The sequence below is a fragment of the Bidens hawaiensis genome, unplaced genomic scaffold (assembly GCF_021521415.1).
Source record: "Bidens hawaiensis isolate Kalapana, Puna unplaced genomic scaffold, B.hawaiensis_p1.1 tig00080099_1, whole genome shotgun sequence".
Classification (NCBI taxonomy): domain Eukaryota; kingdom Viridiplantae; phylum Streptophyta; class Magnoliopsida; order Asterales; family Asteraceae; genus Bidens; species Bidens hawaiensis.
The window spans coordinates 539-21,546 of NW_027503649.1; positions in this window are offsets into that span (position 1 = coordinate 539).

Sequence of the window (21,008 nt, forward strand, 5' to 3'; positions counted from 1 at the left end):
AGTCGTAGTAGTCTATTTCAGTCTTTGTTGTGAGAGATAATTTATTGGACACGTTTGGTTGGTTTTTGTTTGCATTTTGTTTCTTGGGACATCACAGATTTTGCATCAAACAACCTTGTTCATTGTCACTTCACCATCCAAAGTCCCAAATCTACTTCTACAATTGGTATTCGACATAGGGAAAACAAGTAGTCCAAAACACATTAAATTTACTTTTGTGAGTTTGATATATAGGTTTCTAATTGAACATTTTAAAATTGATTTCTAAATATAACTCCTAACAATTAATTCGAATTTATTTCAGGCTTATAGAACGCAACTGGAATATTGATTAACATTTCTTTTTTATTAAATATGAATGTATTTTGTATCTTGAATATTTGACCAAGTTCTTGAAATCAGGACTGTTCAAAGGGTAAGACCCTACCATTTTACCTAATACCCTACCCGGACTCTTTACCCTTTTAGGAAGAAACATGGACCCGAGACCCTACCCTCTAACCAATAAAATGGTCGGGTATAAATAAGGGTTTCAAGGGTTATACCCTTTACCCTTTAAGACAGTAATCACATCTCCTTTTTCTGCATTTACTAGTGCATATCTAATAAATGACTTAATATATGAATCCTAGAACAATTATACTTTCATTTAATAACATAGTAAAGTCTAACTTCGAAAGTTTATAAATCATTTGAACTTATGCAAACAATATCCACATTCACAAATTACTTGTAGAGAACAATTCAGTGATTTCCATATATAGGTTTCCATTCAGTAGTATGACCCTTTATTTTTATTTTTCTTAGTACTTGAAAATTTCTGATTAATCATATATGAAATACAAACATCTCCTAAAATTCATAGTAATCGTGAATCTGATGTATATCTATCTAGTAAACGGGTCAAGGGTTTGAAAAGGGTCGGACCCTTGAAACCCTTTTACCCTTTAACGTGAAATTTAAATACCCTTTACCCGACCCGTATTATTTATTCGGGTCTAATTAAGGGTTTTAAGAGTCGGGTAACCGGGTTACAAGGGTCCGACCCTTATCTTGCTCACCCCTACTTGAAATAGAAACTGCGTCAACTTAAAATTGTCTTATAAATATTTAAAGCTTATGAGAATGTTTTAAACATAAGCAAATTAATCAATTCATCCCATTTTTTTTAAAGACCAACAAAGTCCAGCCTCATAGTACATCCATTGGCAAAAGACCACCCGCGATCTCAAACCCTGTTGGTCACCCAAGTCGTCATCAATTCCGGTGAAAACCGACCGCCCAAAGGCACTCTATGGTAAAACCCTATCTCGTGTACACCATTTTGTAACGACAAAATTCTAACAAGCGACATTCCTCAAAGAAAGTAACCGAGGTAGTTACTAGTTAAACTACGGTTTAATTTGTCCTTATAACTTATTTTTATTATTTATTAAAACCGGGCAAAATATTGAGATATTCTTACATGGTAAAACTTATTTAGTAATATATTAAAGTTTGCTTAAAACAAAAAACATATATTTTTAATAGGACATAATAATTCACAAGCTATCAACCAAGATATGAAAATTATGTTATTCTAAAAAATCATGTCAATTCACAAATCAACAGTAATATTAAAATATGTAAAGTTAAACATCATAATTAAATAAAGGGATAGAAACAATCTAATAAAAAATCTTGATTAATGCAATGGGAACTTGAAGCTTTCAGTTGTGAAGTAGGTTTGGTCCAAAAGAGACTAATATTTTTGCTACTCCATATCTTGAATCAGTTTCTTCCTCTTCCTGAGACAACGATGGTTGTGGTAGAAGTAGCCTGCGAGTATTGACCATGTGCGACTTTATGTAAGGATGATGTATGTGATTCGGGTTCAAGATAGTTGTGGTGGTGGTTTCCAGCGAAGTAGCGGAGGCAGCGGTGATAATGAAAGGGATGATTAACAGCAGCAAAAGAATTAATTTCTTGCAAACGTTCTTCATATTCTTAACTCAAGATTTATTGGGAATGATGGTACATGAATTGGTGATGGTGAAAGGAGTATTATAACGACAGTTTAACCGTAACTAGGAGTCATATTCCTAGAATAAGCGTATCAATAATTTAATGGATCATCGTAACTGTTATTAAATACTGTTACTTTTGATATATACAAACTAATTCATTGGTGCTTTGATCATCCCAATTTTCATTAGTGTTAAGTGCTTCAATCTCTAGCTTCATTGCTTCCGTATGTTGCGGCTTCTTACTTGCTCATAGTAGTCTTCTAGATCCTTCTATTTCGTCCTTAGTGATGACCATGTTTGCATGCCGAGGATTGGGTCTATGGTCTCGGATCGTTCACCTTAGCGGTTGTACTGCGGCTTCCATTTCTCTCGGTTCTGCTTCGGTTGGGCTTTTGGAATATGTTTGATCACCTGTTGCTTGATCAAACAATTTGAGTTTAATTTTTGAAGCCCCAATAGAAGATCGCAAGCTACGTTTATTTATGCATGTTAATTCTCACGTTTACATTTATGCGTGTTCTTTTAAAATAGAGTAATGGTAGTTGTTTTGTATATTTAAATTCCTTATATTTTGCATTGAAAACTAAAAAAAATGCAACAATTCTTAACGTTCGTTAACAAAAGTTTTTTTTTAACAACAAAGATTCAAGGCATCCAGGATCATCCTGACAAATAGATTACCCTTCGACCCGAAGAACAAAACATTCACTTCATTTTATTTCTTTCTTTCAAAGTCTTTGGTCTCAGTGAGAGTAGTCCTGCGATATGAGAGAGGTTTGTCATCGTATCATCCTCCCTAGACCTTACTATCAAATTTTGTTGTGAGTGGGATTTAATTGGACACGTTTGGTTGTTTTTATTTTGCATTTTACTTCTTGGGAGATCTTCAATTTGTCACAACTCGGATTTTTATTTATTAATTTATTAACTGTAACCTGACCCGTTCATATGTTCGGAAAATTTTATCAATAACATATCGCGCCGATCGAGTTATTATTATTTATTTATTATATTTATTTAATATATCATAATAACTTTGAACTATGTACATTTTTAACCCTAAACAATACTTTAACCTATTTTTGTTTCCATACCTAAACTAGAGGGACTTAATAGCAAAATTTGCCAATAATTATATCATTCAATCCATTTACCCGTAACCCATGTATCCAGACCCAATTACCAGGATCTAGATGATAGCTTGTACCTTAATTCTCGTTGCAAACTAGGAATTTAATCGTGCATATCATTATACTTGCTTAATAGAGCTCACTGGCGAAAAGAATTAGGAAACACGATCATGCTTGATACGTATTGATTATAATACTAAACCACCCATACCCTAGATCGGTAATATACTTAATCAGTTGATCATAATGCAATTCCAAGCGCCTGAACCTTCACTGTGTCAGCGTGATCTAAACCCCCTTAATCAATTTCAATAATTTTACGTGTTGATATACGTTCGTGATCTTGTACATGACGGCATATTTTGGTTGTATTTGATCATCATTCGTTAACAGTTTAAGGTAAATTGATAGAGGTTTTAGTTCAGCAGTGTCTCAATTGCAATAACCCTATGAATAATCGGCCGAACATCAAGTGTTTTGGCCGATTGACGATTCTAGGGTTTATGTGTGTGAACTGGGTGTTTGGGCTGCATGTTATATTTTGTCAGTTTCAGGATATAATCAACTGTCTTGGCAGCACAGTTAGTTGCCTTTGTGAGTTTAAGGCTTGGTGTTGCTGGGGCGCGGGTTCGAGTCACCCCAGCTCGGTTTTTTAGTTATTTTTGGTATTTAAATCTTTATATTAATACATTTGATTATTTAAACTATATTATAAATATAATAATTAATTGATATTTTTTTATAACCGACATATTTACTAGACACTTTTCCGAACCTTGGTTAAGACCATATATATATATATATATATATATATATATATTTAATAAAGTTTTTAATTTAGAATACGTAATATATCTCATTATTTAACATGTTAAAATATAGTTAAAAGTTCAAGTATGTTATAAACGATTATGTTATTACTTATTATTTACAATATTAAATTAAAAAGAAATCATTATTAATAATAAACTTTTAATAAACTATTTTAACCCTCAAATACCCGTTCATATTACAAATATTTTTCAATCTTTATTAATCCATATATTAACTCGTAGTATTCTCCAATTATTATTATTACTTAGAACTTCCCGTTGTTACATCTCGACGAGCGTAACGTTTATTATACCACCATTCTTATCGCATTTATATCTCTCGCTTATTGATAAGGTGAATAATCACTCCCCTTCTTTTACTTGTTTTTCAAACTTTTGGAGACATATGCGTACTTACATTATTTACCTATTATTAGTATCCTCACAAACAACTGTTAACCTTGTGTGTTATCAATTATGTGCCTAACTTGCTACATGTTTAATTGCTTATTTGAACACATTCGGAGAGGTCCATCATATCAACAATTAGTATGATCATACGGCTGTCGTAGTGGCCGGCATCCGATCACATGACAATGGTATCACCGACAACTCACTCATGGTAACCAATGTCCGATTCACATGGCAACGGTTTAGCCCACATTTTATTATATGTTTGAATTGTTTACATGCTATGGCTTAATTGTATACCACATTAAGGACAGTTTGTATATTATATTATATTATATTATATTATATTATATTATATATATATATTATATTATATTAACTGGTGTATTACTTACTCAACCTTGTGTTGACAAATCTATTTTTATTTTATACGCATATACAGGTTATCATTTGAACTAGTTGCAAGATTTGGTGAATAACTTAGAGATATTCATATTAGAAAGAAAGAAATCAAGACTTAGCTTAACTTTTGAAATTGACTTATATTGTTGCTTTCATTTCAAATTGTGTACTTTGTATGTTTGAATATATTTGGATATTTAATTTAAATTAATAGATATTGCTGCTTTTAAATATTGCATGATAGTACCTTGAGAGCTGTGAACAATCAGCTCACGCCATGGCACTCCCGCTTTAGGTTGGGGTGTGACAGATTGGTATCAGAGCCGAAGGTTTAAAATAGGTCGTTAGTGATGCCTTAGTAACATGCTTAGGAGCCCCATACGTGCTTATCTGCTTGCCTTATGTGTTCAAATTATTTGTTTATAGCTTTCCTAATTAATTATGTATTTATTGTTTATTATTATATTGTCATGCGCGCACACACACACACACAACTCCGAGGTTATGCCTCAACTTCAAATATAATTTTTCTTAATTAATTTAAATCAAGTAGATTGCCTTTTATTTTGGGGAATTCCTTAAGAAATCCCTAGTGTTGTTTTTTTTCTCTTTCACCTTAGGGCTAGGTTGTGTGACAAGTCCTGCAGTAACTGGAAGGGGGAGAGAACTGTGAGTCGGGTCTTGGCAAACCGGTTCCGAGAACCCAAGGTAAGACACTAGTGTTGTTTTTGCTTTGTTATAAGCCTGGTAAAGCGGGTGGGCCAGGGTGGTTCGAGTAACATGTCAAAACAGGTTTTGGGTAAGATGAGTTCGGTTCAAAACAAATCGTTTTAAAAAATGATTAATTTAACTCAGGTCAAAATGGGCTATGGCCAAAAGGGGCTTAGGTTGTAGACATGCAGCATATATGATTAAGCGTTAAGTATGACTACTATTTGATATAAAAAATAGAATGCTGCCAATCAATATTGCAATCCGGTCACTAAACCCAGTTTTAATAAGATGGTTCCACCGAACATCTTATAAACTCTTGGCGGTGGCGATGGTGGATGTGATGGAGGTAATGGCAACAGTGGTGGGTAGCGACGGTGCCTATGGATGATGGGATTATAGCTTGTTTTAAGTTAGCAAACTTTATGTTATTATGACACTTTAAATACTTTGAGTAGACCCGGATTAATTTGTATTAAGTATAAGTAACCCAAACGGTTCCATATTTGTTTACTTATATTTACCTAAACCAAAACAAATCTGAACTTTGGGCCAACTTTAGATAGATTTGTAGGATTCGACTATTTAAACTTTAAAGGTTCGGCTAACAAGGAACTTAGAGTCGGTCATGTAACCACAAGTCACAACCACTTATTTAACTTTATTTACTTTTTTTTGTTTTCATTTTTGTAATATGTAGCTATATTATCAACAGTAAAGAAACAAATAATGATTTCTAAACTAAATTAAAGAACAATGAAACTGTCAAAATAGCTGGTCTTGCCAGCCCACTAAACGCAGTCGGTTTGGTTTGTCGTTTTCCAAAATCATAGATAATGATTCGGTTAGAATTTTCATTAACACCTACGGAATCAGAGCATTAACAAGTTCAGCAATAACAATTACTATTATCCAGGGCCGGTTTTTTGGCCGTGCAGCCTGTGCAGTTGCACGAGGCCCAAAATTTCAAAGGGCCCAAGAGATTTTAAATTGTTCTATTATAGATATGCAGGGCCAGATTGAAAACCTCTTAAAAATAGACCCAGATTGAAAACCTCTTAAAGTACTCTAACGATACGCTAACCTGAACTACTGGAGACCAGGAAAAGCCGCAAACCAAGGGAATTGAAGCCATTCAAAGGTATGACTGATTGATTTCTATTCGTTATTGATGAGTTGATCTAATTCTATGGCTTGCAAAATTGAGTATGGATTTTTATAGATATTGTTAGAAGAACTTTTTACTCGGGTGTCCCCTCTTGTCGGGCTTAGGAATACCAGGTTTGTTGCTAGGCAGACCATGCTAAAGGCAGAAGCAGGAAAAATTGCTAAGCACGAGAAGGCGTGTGTGGAGAATCAACTCGCCTTCATTCCTTTTGCTTTTGATACATTTGGGTCTCTTACCCCCGATGTTGCTACATTTCTAAAAAGAGTTCAGTGGGTCGTGCACAGTAACTCAACGACGCCGAAGAACGATAATTTTGTTTTCAGTATGATCGGTTTTGCCATTCAAAAGGGGATAGCAGCGCAGCTTGTTGCCCGCACTACTAGAAAAAAGGCCTTCAATGACTTGCTCACAATGACATACATCAATTTATGACTTACAAATGAGTCTGTCATTAAAAAAACGTCATATTTTAAAAAAAAAATAGAGAATTTATGACTTTTATTTTTGTAAGTTATTAAATCAGTGTCATAATTTCAAAAAAACCGGTGCAAGTCATATTTGAGTGTCATCTTGCAATCTCAGATAAAATAATTAATATACGCCTATTATTTCTCAAATATTAACGAGCCTTCTCCCTTCTCAAATTAAACACCCTGCACTCCTCCCTTCTCCCCCAAAATTGACGACCACCACAGCCAGCTAAGCCGACGGTCCTCCTCCACCATCGCCTAGCTAAGACGTCGGTCCTCCACCACCACCACCGCCGGCGCTAGGGTGTTTCTCCTCCAAGACATCGCGACACAAGCTAGGGTTTCGAGTTGATCGAAAGTGAGGTATGTGCCTTCAAATATTGTTAGGGTTATGATTAACGTTGTTAATCGGTTAGGGTTTCATCAGGTAATTAGTTGTTTTTGCTGAAATCAGTTAATCAGTTAGGGTTTCATCAGTTATTTGAATGCTTGTTTTGCTAAATTAGTTAATTAGTTAACTAGTTGTTTTGCTGAAATCAGTTAGGGTTTCATCAGTTATTTGAATGTTTTGCTGAAATCAGTTATTTGAAAACTTCTTCATATATGATGTACATGCTACTGTCTGGTAATATATTTTCCGGTAATATGTGTTGTTAATTAGTTATTTGCTTGTCTGGTTATTGATTGATAATCGTACAATCAATAATATTATGCGTAATAAAAGTTTGATTTTATTTAGGTTAAAAGTTTGATTTTGTTTTTTTTGTCATGGTGTCAAGTAGAAACACATGGGCATCGATAAATCATGGATTTCATTTGATAGACTATCAAATGCATATGACGAAGGTGTGGAGGCCTTTTTAGAGTTTGCACAAAGCAATAATCCAAACTCAAATGTTATACCATGTCCTTGTCAAAAATGTATCAATTTGTGACACCACTCTATTGTTGATGTCCGTTATCATTTGTTTGCCCATGGTTTCAACGAAAATTATAAGGTTTGGTCTTTTCATGGAGAAAAACTTCCCAATAACTCTAGGCCTCCCGACTTTGATGATAACCATACAAGTGATCATAACTATACAAAGGAAATGCTAGATGATGCCTTCGCCTGTGTTGACAATGAACCCGAGTCTTTAAAATCACTTCTTGAAGAATGTGATAAGCCACTTTATGTAAGGTGAAAGTATAATGCACTTAGTGGATTATTGAAATTCCAACATTTGAAAGGTCAATATGGCTGGTCTGATGCTAGTTTTGATGCATTATTGGGTGCCTTAAAAGATGTCTTGCCATTAGATAATACGATCCCTAGCTCGATATATGAGGCCAAGAAGTTACTAAAAGGAGTAGGTCTAGAATACGAAAAGATTCATGCATGCGAAAACGATTGTATTCTATTCTGGAAAGAACATAAGGACGCTTCTCAATGTCCAACTTGTGGCGCAACCCGTTGGAAGAAAAATACCAAAAACATTCATTCAAAAGTTTTGTGGTATTTTCCTTCCATACCTAGATTTAGAAGAATGTTTTCGTCACCAGAAATCGCACATGACTTAACTTGGCATGCACGAGGCATGGTTAATAACGGTAAGCTAACTCATCCTCATGATTCCCCCGCTTGGAAGCTTGTTGACAACACGTGGAAAGAATTTGGAAAAGAAGATCGGAATATTAGATTAGCTTTGCCTGCCGATGGTATTAATCCTCATAAGTCATTAAGTTCCAAGCATAGTTGTTGGCCTGTTATCCTAATAACGTATAATTTGCCCTCTTATTTGTGCATGTCAAGAAAATTCATGATGTTGACTCTATTGATATAAGGGCCATACCAACCTGGTAACAATATTGATGTCTACTTGAAACCATTGATAGAAGATCTAAAACTCTTGTGGGAAACAGGTGTTAAGACATTTGATGCTTATAAAAAAGAATACTTCAATCTAAGAGCAGTATTACTTTGGACTATAAATGACTTTCCTGCATATGGTAATCTTTCGGGGTGTGTTACCAAAGGTTATCATGCTTGTCCAATATGTTCAGAGAATACTTCTTCACTATGGTTGCCAAAGTCCAGAAAAGTATGCTTTCTTGGCCATAGAAAATTTCTTCCGCTTGGACATCCTTTCCGTAAAAGAAAAAAGTTTTCAACTCTCAACAAGAGAGGGATGTTATGAAACACCCATTATCAGGTGAAGAAATTTACGACTATCTAGAGGGGTTTTAGAATAAATGGGGTAAGAAGAAAAAGTCAAAGAAGGAAACATCAAAGAAGAAAACGTCAAAGAAATCTTCAAAGAAAAAAACGCCAAAGGAGAAAACATCAAAGAAGGAAAAAGAAAGTATAGACAAGAGAACTAAATTGTGGCATAAAAAATCAATTTTTTTTGAACTTGAATATCGGAAGAAGTTGTTTGTTCGTCATCAGTTAGATGTTATGCACATAGAAAAAAATGTGTGTGAGAGCGTTTATGGGACGTTGAATTTGTTGGGTTTCTATGAATATTTTATACTAAGTTAACCATTTAACTAGTCACAATTAAGGCGGAAGCGTGATATTTACAAACTAAACATATGTATCCATGTGTTTATATATGTATATATTACAAGTTTATATAAGATATGTTCATGAACAACCTAGTTTATTCATGTCATAAGATTACCAATAATCTATTTATTAGAAACCCGAAGCAAGGATCAAATGATACGGAAAAACTAAACTATCAAAACTATAAACACTTACATTCTTAACCTTTTAAGAGTGTAGTTGTTGTTGAAGAAGATGATGATGTTGATGCTAGACTTTCAAAGGAAAATCCTCAAACGGAATATACCCCGAGCCTCCAACACACACCGAGCTATGTTAGGGAGCTTGAACACCAAAAACCGAAACCCGAGCCTCTTCCTTTTATCTTGGCCGAAAACAAGAAGAAAGAAAAGAAAGAGTTGTGTGGTTTTTTGTTACTTGAAAGTTTTTGATGATCTTGATCTTTATATCATCATTCAATCAAATCAAACATGGTGTTAGGTGTTTTTGGTCAAGTAACCCATACTCAAACCATACCAAATCCATGACAACATATTGACCAAAATCATGGGGTGTGGGGCCCACCCAAAACCGGCCCCAAATATATTTATTTTTTTTTTATTTTTTTTTATTTATTTATACTTTATAAAATATATAAACACCCCATCTTTTATAAACCATTTTATAAAAGAACACATAGTTAAATAATCATTCCAATAATAATTATTTGAATAAATAAATTAACCAATTAATTTATTTAACACTTTCAAGTAAGTATTCAGAAACCCGTTTTTCTGAATGTATCGTGTTCTGTATTTGTCTCATAGATCTTATCTTAACAAATACATAATTGGTGTGTGTCTAACTCGTTATTGGGTATGACCCGACTTGGATCAAACACTACTAGCCACATTAACCTAATTATGTGTCTCGGGCATACGGTATTCCAACAATCTCCCACTTGCACGAGACTCATGGGAAGTTAATGCTAATGGTGAATACCGCCTAACAACAGGTCACCATCCCTAGTGTGTTTGACTAAGTGCCATTCAATAACATCATCCCCTTCAAGTCCATACTTGATATGATATAGGTAAGTCTTATCATTACATCCCTTTGTTACTAGATGTCCTGTCAAATCGAAGAGACACAGAGTGATCATTCTCTCAATGATTTAACTTAACAGGCCTTAGACATCTAAACTCTCAACACATAAGAGGAACAAATTCCATCTTGACTGCATACATCCTCGTTGACATCTCATATAATATCTGAGCTCTTTCTTACACGTCATCGTGTTACCGAAATAACAAAGAATAGAGTCAAGATATCAGACTTGATGAAAAATCAGATCCGATATGCATCTCAGGTCAAAGGACACAATGATACTCGCCTTTACTCAAGGATTACTTATGATCAGTTGCACTAACTCCATGCAGTGATCCTTGAGAGCGGATCATGTCCAATATTTGTATCCCACAAATATCTATGAACCTTGGTGGCAAACCTATGCCCTATATTCATCACATGAATATCAACCAATCCGGGTTCATAATAGTCTTAACTTCATACTTGTTCCCACAAGTATGATCGACTACGGACGTTTAGAACAACATAAGTCATTCATGGATTAAACATGCAAATATAGAACATAACTCATTGAATAATTAAAACATAATTAATTTTCATGAGATACCCATTACATTCGTTCTTATACAAACACTAAATACAGATTAAATCCACTCACTAGAATACCGAAGTCCTAATGCACAAACATGACCCTCATGCTTTGGCCTATCGAGGAGCTTCGTGAGTGGGTCCGCAATATTTTGATCGGTATGAACTTTATGAATACATATCTTTCTCTTTTCAACTTCATCCCTTATGTAGTTGAATCTGCGCTCAATGTGCCTCGTTTTCTGATGAGCACGAGGCTCCTTGATCTGTGCAATAGCACCCTCATTGTCACAGAATATCTCTAGGGGCTCCTGAATGGTAGAGATAATCCCTAGATCCATGATGAACTTTTTCATCCATGCAGCCTCTTGGGCTGCCATTGAAGCGGCGATGTACTCAGATTCTGTAGTGGATAACGCGACAACATCCTGCTTCGAACTCTTCCAAGAGACAGCGCCTCCATTCAAAATGAAGACATATCCCGACTGTGACCGAGAATCATCTCGGTCAGTTTGGAAACTCGCATCCACGTAACCCTTTACGACGAGTTCCTCCTCACCAGACCCATATATTAAAAACATATCCTTAGTCCTTCTAAGGTATTTTAATATATTCTTGACAGCCATCCAATGACTGTCACCTGGGTTGTGCTGGTATCTACTCGTTATGCTTAAAGCATACGAGACGTCCGGTCTAGTGCACATCATTGCATACATAATAGATCCTATTGCCGAAGCATAAGGAAAATGCTTCATCCTATCCTGCTCTTCCTTAGAGCTAGGACTTTGGGATGAGCTTAACACGGTTCCTCTAGGAATAGGTACCAAACCTTTCTTAGAGTTTTCCATCCTGAACCTTTTCAGGATTTTATCAATGTACGCACTTTGATTGAGTCCGATCAATTTCCTTTGTCTATCCCTATAGACTTTTATTCCCAAGATATATGTCGCTTCTCCAAGATCCTTAATTGAGAAACGACTACTTAACCACGCTTTAACGTTTTCCATACTTGGTATATCATTTCCAAATAAAAGTATATCATCGACATACAAAATAAGGAACATGACTATACTCCCACTAGCCCATTTATACACACACGCCTCATCACCGTTTTGGACGAAACCAAACGCTTTGATTTCTTCATTAAAACGATGATTCCACATCCGTGATGCTTGTTTCAACCCGTAGATTGATTTCCTTAACTTACATACTTTGTCAGGATTAGATGGATCGACAAAACCTTCAGGCTGAACCATATGGACATCTTCCTCAAGATATCCATTAAGAAAAGCGGTCTTGACATCCATCTGCCATATTTCATAATCAAAATGAGCTGCAATGGCAAATAATATCCTGATCGACTTAAGCATCGCGACCGGCGAGAAGGTTTCATCATAATCAATCCCTTGAGTTTGTGTGAAACCTTTTGCTACAAGTCGTGCTTTGTAAGTATCTAGATTTCCATGCATATCGGTCTTCTTCTTGAAGACCCACTTACATCCAACCAGTTTGGAGTTAAGTGGACGATCAACCAATTCCCAAACTTGGTTATCGTGCATGGATTGCATCTCGGCGCTCATGGCTTCAAGCCATTTTTCACAATCAGGTTGTGACATAGCATCTTTGTAGGAGATCGGTTCATCCGAATCGACCAAGTAGCAATCATCCACGAGAAATCCATATCTCTCGGGAGGTTGACTAACCCTACTAGATCTGCGAGCAACGTGTGTATGATCAACCATTTGATCACCTTCAACATCCTCGTGTTGAAAGCTAGTATCGACCAACTGTGTATCATCCAGTGATTCTTGAACCTCTTCAAGTTCCACTCTCTTTTCACTAGGTCCTTCCATAAGGAACTTAGTTTCTAAGAAGTATCCTTTGCGTGAAACAAACACTCTTTGTTCACTAGGATCATAGAATATATATCCTATATCATCCTTTGGGTATCCTATGAAGATACACTTGATGGATCGAGCCTCAAGCTTATTTGGGGTGTCACGTTTAACATAAACTTTGCATCCCCATACCCTTAAATATGAAAGGGATGGAACCTTTCCATGCCACACTTCATAGGGTGTTCGATCCACCTTTTTGGTCGGGGCCATATTCAAAATACGAGCTGCTGTAAGTAGTGCATATCCCCAAAATGATGGTGGTAGTGAGCTTCGTGCCATCATTGATCGAACCATGTCCAACAGTGTTCGATTCCTCCTCTCGGATACTCCGTTATGTTGAGGAGTACCAGGAGGAGTGAGCTGTGAAACAATTCCACAATCTCTAAGATGACTTTGAAAAGCATCACTTAGGTATTCGCCTCCTCTATCGGAGCGGAGTACCTTGATTGTTCGGTCGAGCTGATTTTGTACTTCATTTTGAAATTCCTTGAACATTTCAAAGGCTTCATGTTTGTGTTTCATTAGATACACATACCCATATCGACTAAAATCGTCGGTAAAGGTGATGAAGTACCTTTCACTATTCCTACTAGTGGGCTTGAGAGGTCCGCATACATCCGTATGTATGATACCTAACAAGTCCTTAGCCCTTTCATTTGTACCTTTGAAAGGCTCTTTGGTCATCTTGCCTTGAATACAAGATTCACACTCATCAAACGAACCTAACTCGTTTGTTTTCAAAAGACCATTCTTTTGGAGAGTATTTACACGATTCTTGTTTATGTGTCCAAGGCGACAATGCCAAATGTAGGAATCACTCAAATCCTTTTTGAGTCTTTTGGTGGAAGTTTGATATAATGAGCTATTTGAGGTATTATCATGAACCAATTCATAAATACCGTTGTTTGGTACAGCTTTAAAATAAAAGATACCATTAGATGATACATGCATTTCTGATTTTACAAATTTAAAGTCAAAATTACATTGTCTAAGAAGGTGCACGGAAATAATGTTCCTAGTCAAACTAGGAGCATACAAAACATTCCTCAAAACAACTTCCAAACCACTTGGAAGCGATAAAGTGAAGTCTCCTCTAGCGACCACGTGCACCCTTGCACCGTTGCCCATGAAAAGACTCACTTCGCCCTTCTTTAAGTCTTCATTCCTTTTGAACCCCTGCAACCAATTGCAAATGTGAGTTCCACATCCGGTATCCAATACCCATGTGTTAGAAGAAATAAGATTTAGCTCAATATTAATCATAAAGACATTACCCGAGGCATGCCCCGCATTCCTCTTGTCTCTTAGCTCCTTTAGGTAGACCGGGCAATTGCGTTTCCAATGTCCGGTCTCCCCACAACCAAAACAAGGATCATCCTTATGACCCCTCGGTTCCACAACCTTTTGTTTCTTTGCCATAACCGGTGCCTTGCCCTTACCCTTAAGATGCACAGGAGGACCCTTTCTTTTTGCTACCTTAGCCTTAGGATTGGGCTGAGATCGATTCTTGGATCCACCTTCATTGATCGCAAACACGGGTAAAACCCTTTTACCCATGCTCGCCTCGGCTGTTTTAAGCATTGAGTGAAGTTCTCCAATGTTTTTGTCCCACCCGTTCATGTTATAATTTAACACGAAAGTGTCGAACCTTTTCGACAAAGAGTTAAGGATCAAATCCGTTGCTAACTCTTTTGAGATGGGACAATTGAGCTTGGCGAGGCGATCAATGTAACTTTTCATCTTAAGTACATAAGTTGAAACTGGTTGATTATCATCCATTCTACATGCATGCAAGGCTCGAACCGTTTCGAACCTTTCAACCCTCGATTGCTTAAGGAACATTTCCTTAAGTTGAGTAATCATGTCGTACGCATTATGGTTTTCGAAATCCTTTTGGATTTCGGGAACCATAGTCGCCAACATGAGGCATGACACTTGAATGGAATCTTCCGTGTGTTGGACCCAATTCATGTATTCGACCTCACTTCCCTCTTCCGGTTCGTTGGGGATAGGTGTTTCCAAAACATGATATAATTTTTCTTGTTTTAGAACAATCCTTAAATTTCGGAACCAATCCGAAAAGTTATTGTGGTTAAGACGGTCTTTAGCGAGAATAGATCGGAGAGATACATTTTGGACGTTAGGGATTATGTTGTCGTCGACGTGTGCGGCCATCTGCAGAATTTTAATTAAGTTCATTTTAGTGTTTTACTTATTTTAATTATTAATACCCTTTTATATATACCAAATATAATTAATAATTAAAATCTAGAATCCAACGATAAACCCGACTCCGGTTAGGTGACCTTTTTCCCATTGTCGGTTTATCAAGGTAGTTATTCATAACAATTGCAAACCCTTTTGCAACTTCTAGAGTTTATGGAACCGGTTCGAAATCATATTTCGTGTCGGCATGTTTATCCCATCAACACCTATTATACCCCATGCTTGGGTGACCCTCTTCACATGGTTCTAATTTAAGTCGTCCTACTTGTATCAACTTGTAATATCAACATACAAATGGTTAGGTGACCTTTTTCCCATTTATATGCCAATATTACCTCAACATATTAATTTACTCTACGCGGTTAGGTGACCTTTTTCCCACTAAGAGCTTACTAATATGTTAAGCGTTATACAAAAGGGTGGTGTTTAACTTGTTATCCTTAATTTTAAAAGGGATTTTTAGTTTTAATAATTCTAGTTGTAAAACATTAAATCATGTTCTAACATGCATTTAGTAACATGATTATTTTGAAACCATTTTCAAAATTCTAATTTATAATAAAACCATTTTATTATGGGCGTGAGACGGCTAGTTAATAAATCCATTTTATTAAACTACGTGTCACGTGATTACCGATAATTGTTAGAACCCGTTTTATGCTTTGTTAATTAATTCTATGTGACGAAGTTGATATCCTAATATCTAACAACCACACAATCAAACAATCAATTAACAAGCATACATAATTATACTAGACACGAGCTACTAAGTTAGACCACACTTGTTAGCCGAAACAAGTGTGTGTCTTAGATCCGATCCTAAGGGACACACGACACATGGATGTTGTAGCTCCCACTTGATCCCGCATCCAAATGCGTCAAGCATCTTCTTCAACCCCGTTGTAATCCATTGGGCTTGAACTTGGGCCTTAGCTTCCATAAGCTTCCATTTGGGCTCAATGGGTGGGCTTAGGTCCTTTTGGGCTTGAATCCCCTTAATGGGCTTGTGAGACCCATTATCACCATACCCGGCCCAATAAGGCCCAAACTTCCAATTTTGCAATCTTCTTTAAATTTACATAACAAATGTCCTAATACATTTTTTCTATAAAATAAAGATATTACAAATAAACTATTTATTACATACCCATATGAATAAATAATTACAAAATTGCCCATAATTAATTATTACAAACCGAAACTTTGAATAATTAATAACAATCACAACAAACATCCATTTAGTCTACGGCTCGGTCTAGTTTTAACAAACATAACCCGTTATGTCTTAGGAACCCGTTCCAAAACCCCTTGACCTTATCGGGCCTAGCCCAACCCATTTGGGCTTGACCCAATAACTTGATTATGAGCTTCGGCCCACTTGTCCAAAACACATGGGCTTCGGCCCAATAAAAGTCTCATGGGCTTCGGCCCATTTAACAAAATGGGCTTCGGCCCATTTAACTTTCTCCCCTCCTTTTTCTTCTCGGTTAACCCATTAACCTAATGAAGTGGGCTTCGGCCCAATAACATCCGAATTGGGCTTCGGCCCATGTACTCGGTTTTATATTTTTTTTTTTTTGAACAAAGCCAAAAATAATTCCAAGATTAAATACAAAAAAATCATGCATGTTTTTTTTTTGTATAAAATCTTTCAAGGGGAAAAATATAAAACCGAAAACCCGAAGCTTAGTTTCCCGTATCCCGGCTCTTGATGCCATTTGTTGGGTTTCTATGAATATTTTATACTAAGTTAACCATTTAACTAGTCACAATTAAGGCGGAAGCGTGATATTTACAAACTAAACATATGTATCCATGTGTTTATATATGTATATATTACAAGTTTATATAAGATATGTTCATGAACAACCTAGTTTATTCATGTCATAAGATTACCAATAATCTATTTATTAGAAACCCGAAGCAAGGATCAAATGATACGGAAAAACTAAACTATCAAAACTATAAACACTTACATTCTTAACCTTTTAAGAGTGTAGTTGTTGTTGAAGAAGATGATGATGTTGATGCTAGACTTTCAAAGGAAAATCCTCAAACGGAATATACCCCGAGCCTCCAACACACACCGAGCTATGTTAGGGAGCTTGAACACCAAAAACCGAGACCCGAGCCTCTTCCTTTTATCTTGGCCGAAAACAAGAAGAAAGAAAAGAAAGAGTTGTGTGGTTTTTTGTTACTTGAAAGTTTTTGATGATCTTGATCTTTATATCATCATTCAATCAAATCAAACATGGTGTTAGGTGTTTTTGGTCAAGTAACCCATACTCAAACCATACCAAATCCATGACAACATATTGACCAAAATCATGGGGTGTGGGGCCCACCCAAAACCGGCCCCAAATATATTTATTTTTTTTTTATTTTTTTTTATTTATTTATACTTTATAAAATATATAAACACCCCATCTTTTATAAACCATTTTATAAAAGAACACATAGTTAAATAATCATTCCAATAATAATTATTTGAATAAATAAATTAACCAATTAATTTATTTAACACTTTCAAGTAAGTATTCAGAAACCCGTTTTTCTGAATGTATCGTGTTCTGTATTTGTCTCATAGATCTTATCTTAACAAATACATAATTGGTGTGTGTCTAACTCGTTATTGGGTATGACCCGACTTGGATCAAACACTACTAGCCACATTAACCTAATTATGTGTCTCGGGCATACGGTATTCCAACAGAATTTGCCTCACAAGACGAAGGATGGGTTAAGCGCCCGACAAGATCTTGAGGAGTTGGGAATTAAGGCTGAATTACAAACTCAACCGAAAGTGAACCGAACTTTTCTTCCGCCTGCTTGCTACACATTAAATACCTCGGAGAAACATTTATTTTATGATACCTTGTCTAACATAAAAGTGCCTGACGGATATTGCTCTAACTTCAAGAATCTCGTGTCTGATGATATTTCAAAGATGAATGATTTGAAGTCTAATGATTGTCATGTACTAATGCAGCAACTTCTTCCCTTTGCAATCAAGGGGGTGTTACACGAGAAAGTGAGGAAAACAATCATAAGTTTGTGCCATTTTTTCAACAGGTTGTGTTGTAAAGTTGCTAATGTTAGTAAGCTAAGCAAATTGCAAAGTGACATCGTATTAACTTTGTGTTTGTTAGACATCGTATTAACTTTGTGTTTGTTAGAGAAGTATGTTCCTCTTTCGTTTTTCGATGTCATGATTCACTTGATGGTGCATTTAGTTAGAGAGGTGAGGTTGTGTGGCCCGGTTCATTTTAGGTGGATGTATCCATTTGAGATACATGAAAATACTCAAAGGGTATGTACGGAATCATTATCGACCCGAGGGTTGCATTGTTGAATGTTATGTAGCAGAAGAAACCTTTTTGCTCAAACTACTTAAAAAACATGAAATCAATTGGCAATCCGTTTGAACGTGCTGATGAAAGAACTCGCACCGGCAAGCCTTTATCACATGCTACCATCGAAATTGTGGATGCTAAGTTACTTGATCAAGCTCATCTTTATGTATTACGAAACACTGCTGTTGTGGAGCCTTATATAGAGTAAGAACTAGTATTTTGACCCCCCGCGTTGCGGGGGGCAGTCGATTTGAATGTAATGAAAAAACGTTATGACAAATTAAAGTTAATCGAAACAAAGAAAATAATTGCAGCTAGTTATTTTAAGCTATTATGGCCATTTACGATGTTTGAAACTTTACAATGTTTTGCACTCTTTCTTTCTTTATTTAGAAATTATACTTTCACTTGGTAGTAACCTGCCTATAAACCAAAAGCACACTTCATATAAAAGTTTTAAGATCTAATTTATATAGAAAACGCACAACCGTCGAACCATTTAGTAGGACAACCTACGAGAATGGGCCATTCTCTTGGTTCGCATATGACCACTTCAGTTAACACATGTAATTCCTTGTTTCTCCTTCCAAGGCTTTAGCACCTAAAAATGTTAATGAAATGTGAAAACAAAAACATTATCAGAAGGTCAAAATCATAACAAATGTGAGAAATTAAACAATAATACTTAAAATAACAACATACCTTTGACATGCATGGGTGATCTGGATTCAATATTTTTTGAAGACATAAGGTGGCTGCATCAAAACCTTTTGAGTTTGCATTAAAAAAAAAAAGATTTCTTAGGTAACATAATGAAGAACATAAAAACAAAAGTATATTTGCATCAAAACCTTTTGAGTTTGCATTAAAAAAAAAGATTTCTTAGGTAACATAATGAAGAACATAAAAACAAAAGTATATTATCACTTGGTATGAAAGTTATCCTCGTTTCTCCTTCCAAGGCTTTAACATTTTCTCCAATCTTAGCAATAGGAGAAAAAGAATATAGGATAGACAATTAGACATTAGCAACAATTAGTCAGAAGACTTAACTACTGACCATATTCCACAACACCCATGAAGGAAATAAGGAGATACAGAAAAAGGTCAAAAACTACAATACTAAAAATTATGGTAATAGTAGAAGAATAAGAAATTTGCCTCACTTCTTGAAGTAACCAAGTAGGCAACTGGAATTAAGGCGACGTCAAACCAAACCGCTACCACGTATAGAAACCAATTTCTGAGTGAAAGTAAACACATGAAAACCCTATAAGAATAGTAATCCAAAAACAAAGTAAACATGTGTAAAATAATGAAAAAATAGTGAATAGATTCGCTTGGCTGCACATTGATCGGTTGCCATGTGAATGCAAAGAAACTCACATGACCATCTCGATTTCCCTGCCATGTTTACAACAAATTTAATCTTTGTGCAAATTCAAATCATCACCTCTGAAAATAACATGTTTAAAGATAAACGCTACGTGATAAAAGAGAATTGATGGATGCAACAATAAGCTGTAAGCTTCAAAACTTGTACAACACAAAGCAATCAAACAATATTGTCACAAACATTATTAAAACCATATATGAGGCTCAAATACAACTCACACAACCATCTTGGCTGCTAGTGGTTGCCTTGTGAATGCAAAACTCAATTACATGACCATCACAGATGCCAAGAATAAACGACAAAGCGTTAACTCGCATAGCAAATAAAATCGTGGCTCAGATGAGGCAAGACCCATCATCATATCCCAAACCGTAGCGAACAAAATCACAGCTCACATGAGCCGAGGCCCATAATCATAGCCTTGAACACCCAAAAAAGGACAGGGTTTAGCAACGAAAAAGCTATCAAGTCCATATACGAAAAAATCCCTACACTCACCATCAATTAGATAACAGCCAAAATCCCAAGGCCATATGGTTTTCTGAACATATTGACGTCAAACAACGTTTGAGCACCGATAATCATCAACCACAATAGACAACTGCCCACAACCAATCCACCACCACCTATGGTTCCGATCATAACCCGACAATGATAGTCGTCGACAATAGCTAGTCAATGAGCTACAACAAAAAATAATAATAGATATCACCAACATTGAAAAGTAAATCACAGCCCTAACATATCATTTTGTCAAATTAGGTATCCAATAATTACAAAAAGAGCAAAATAAGACTTTGCAGATAACTAAAACGAACCTT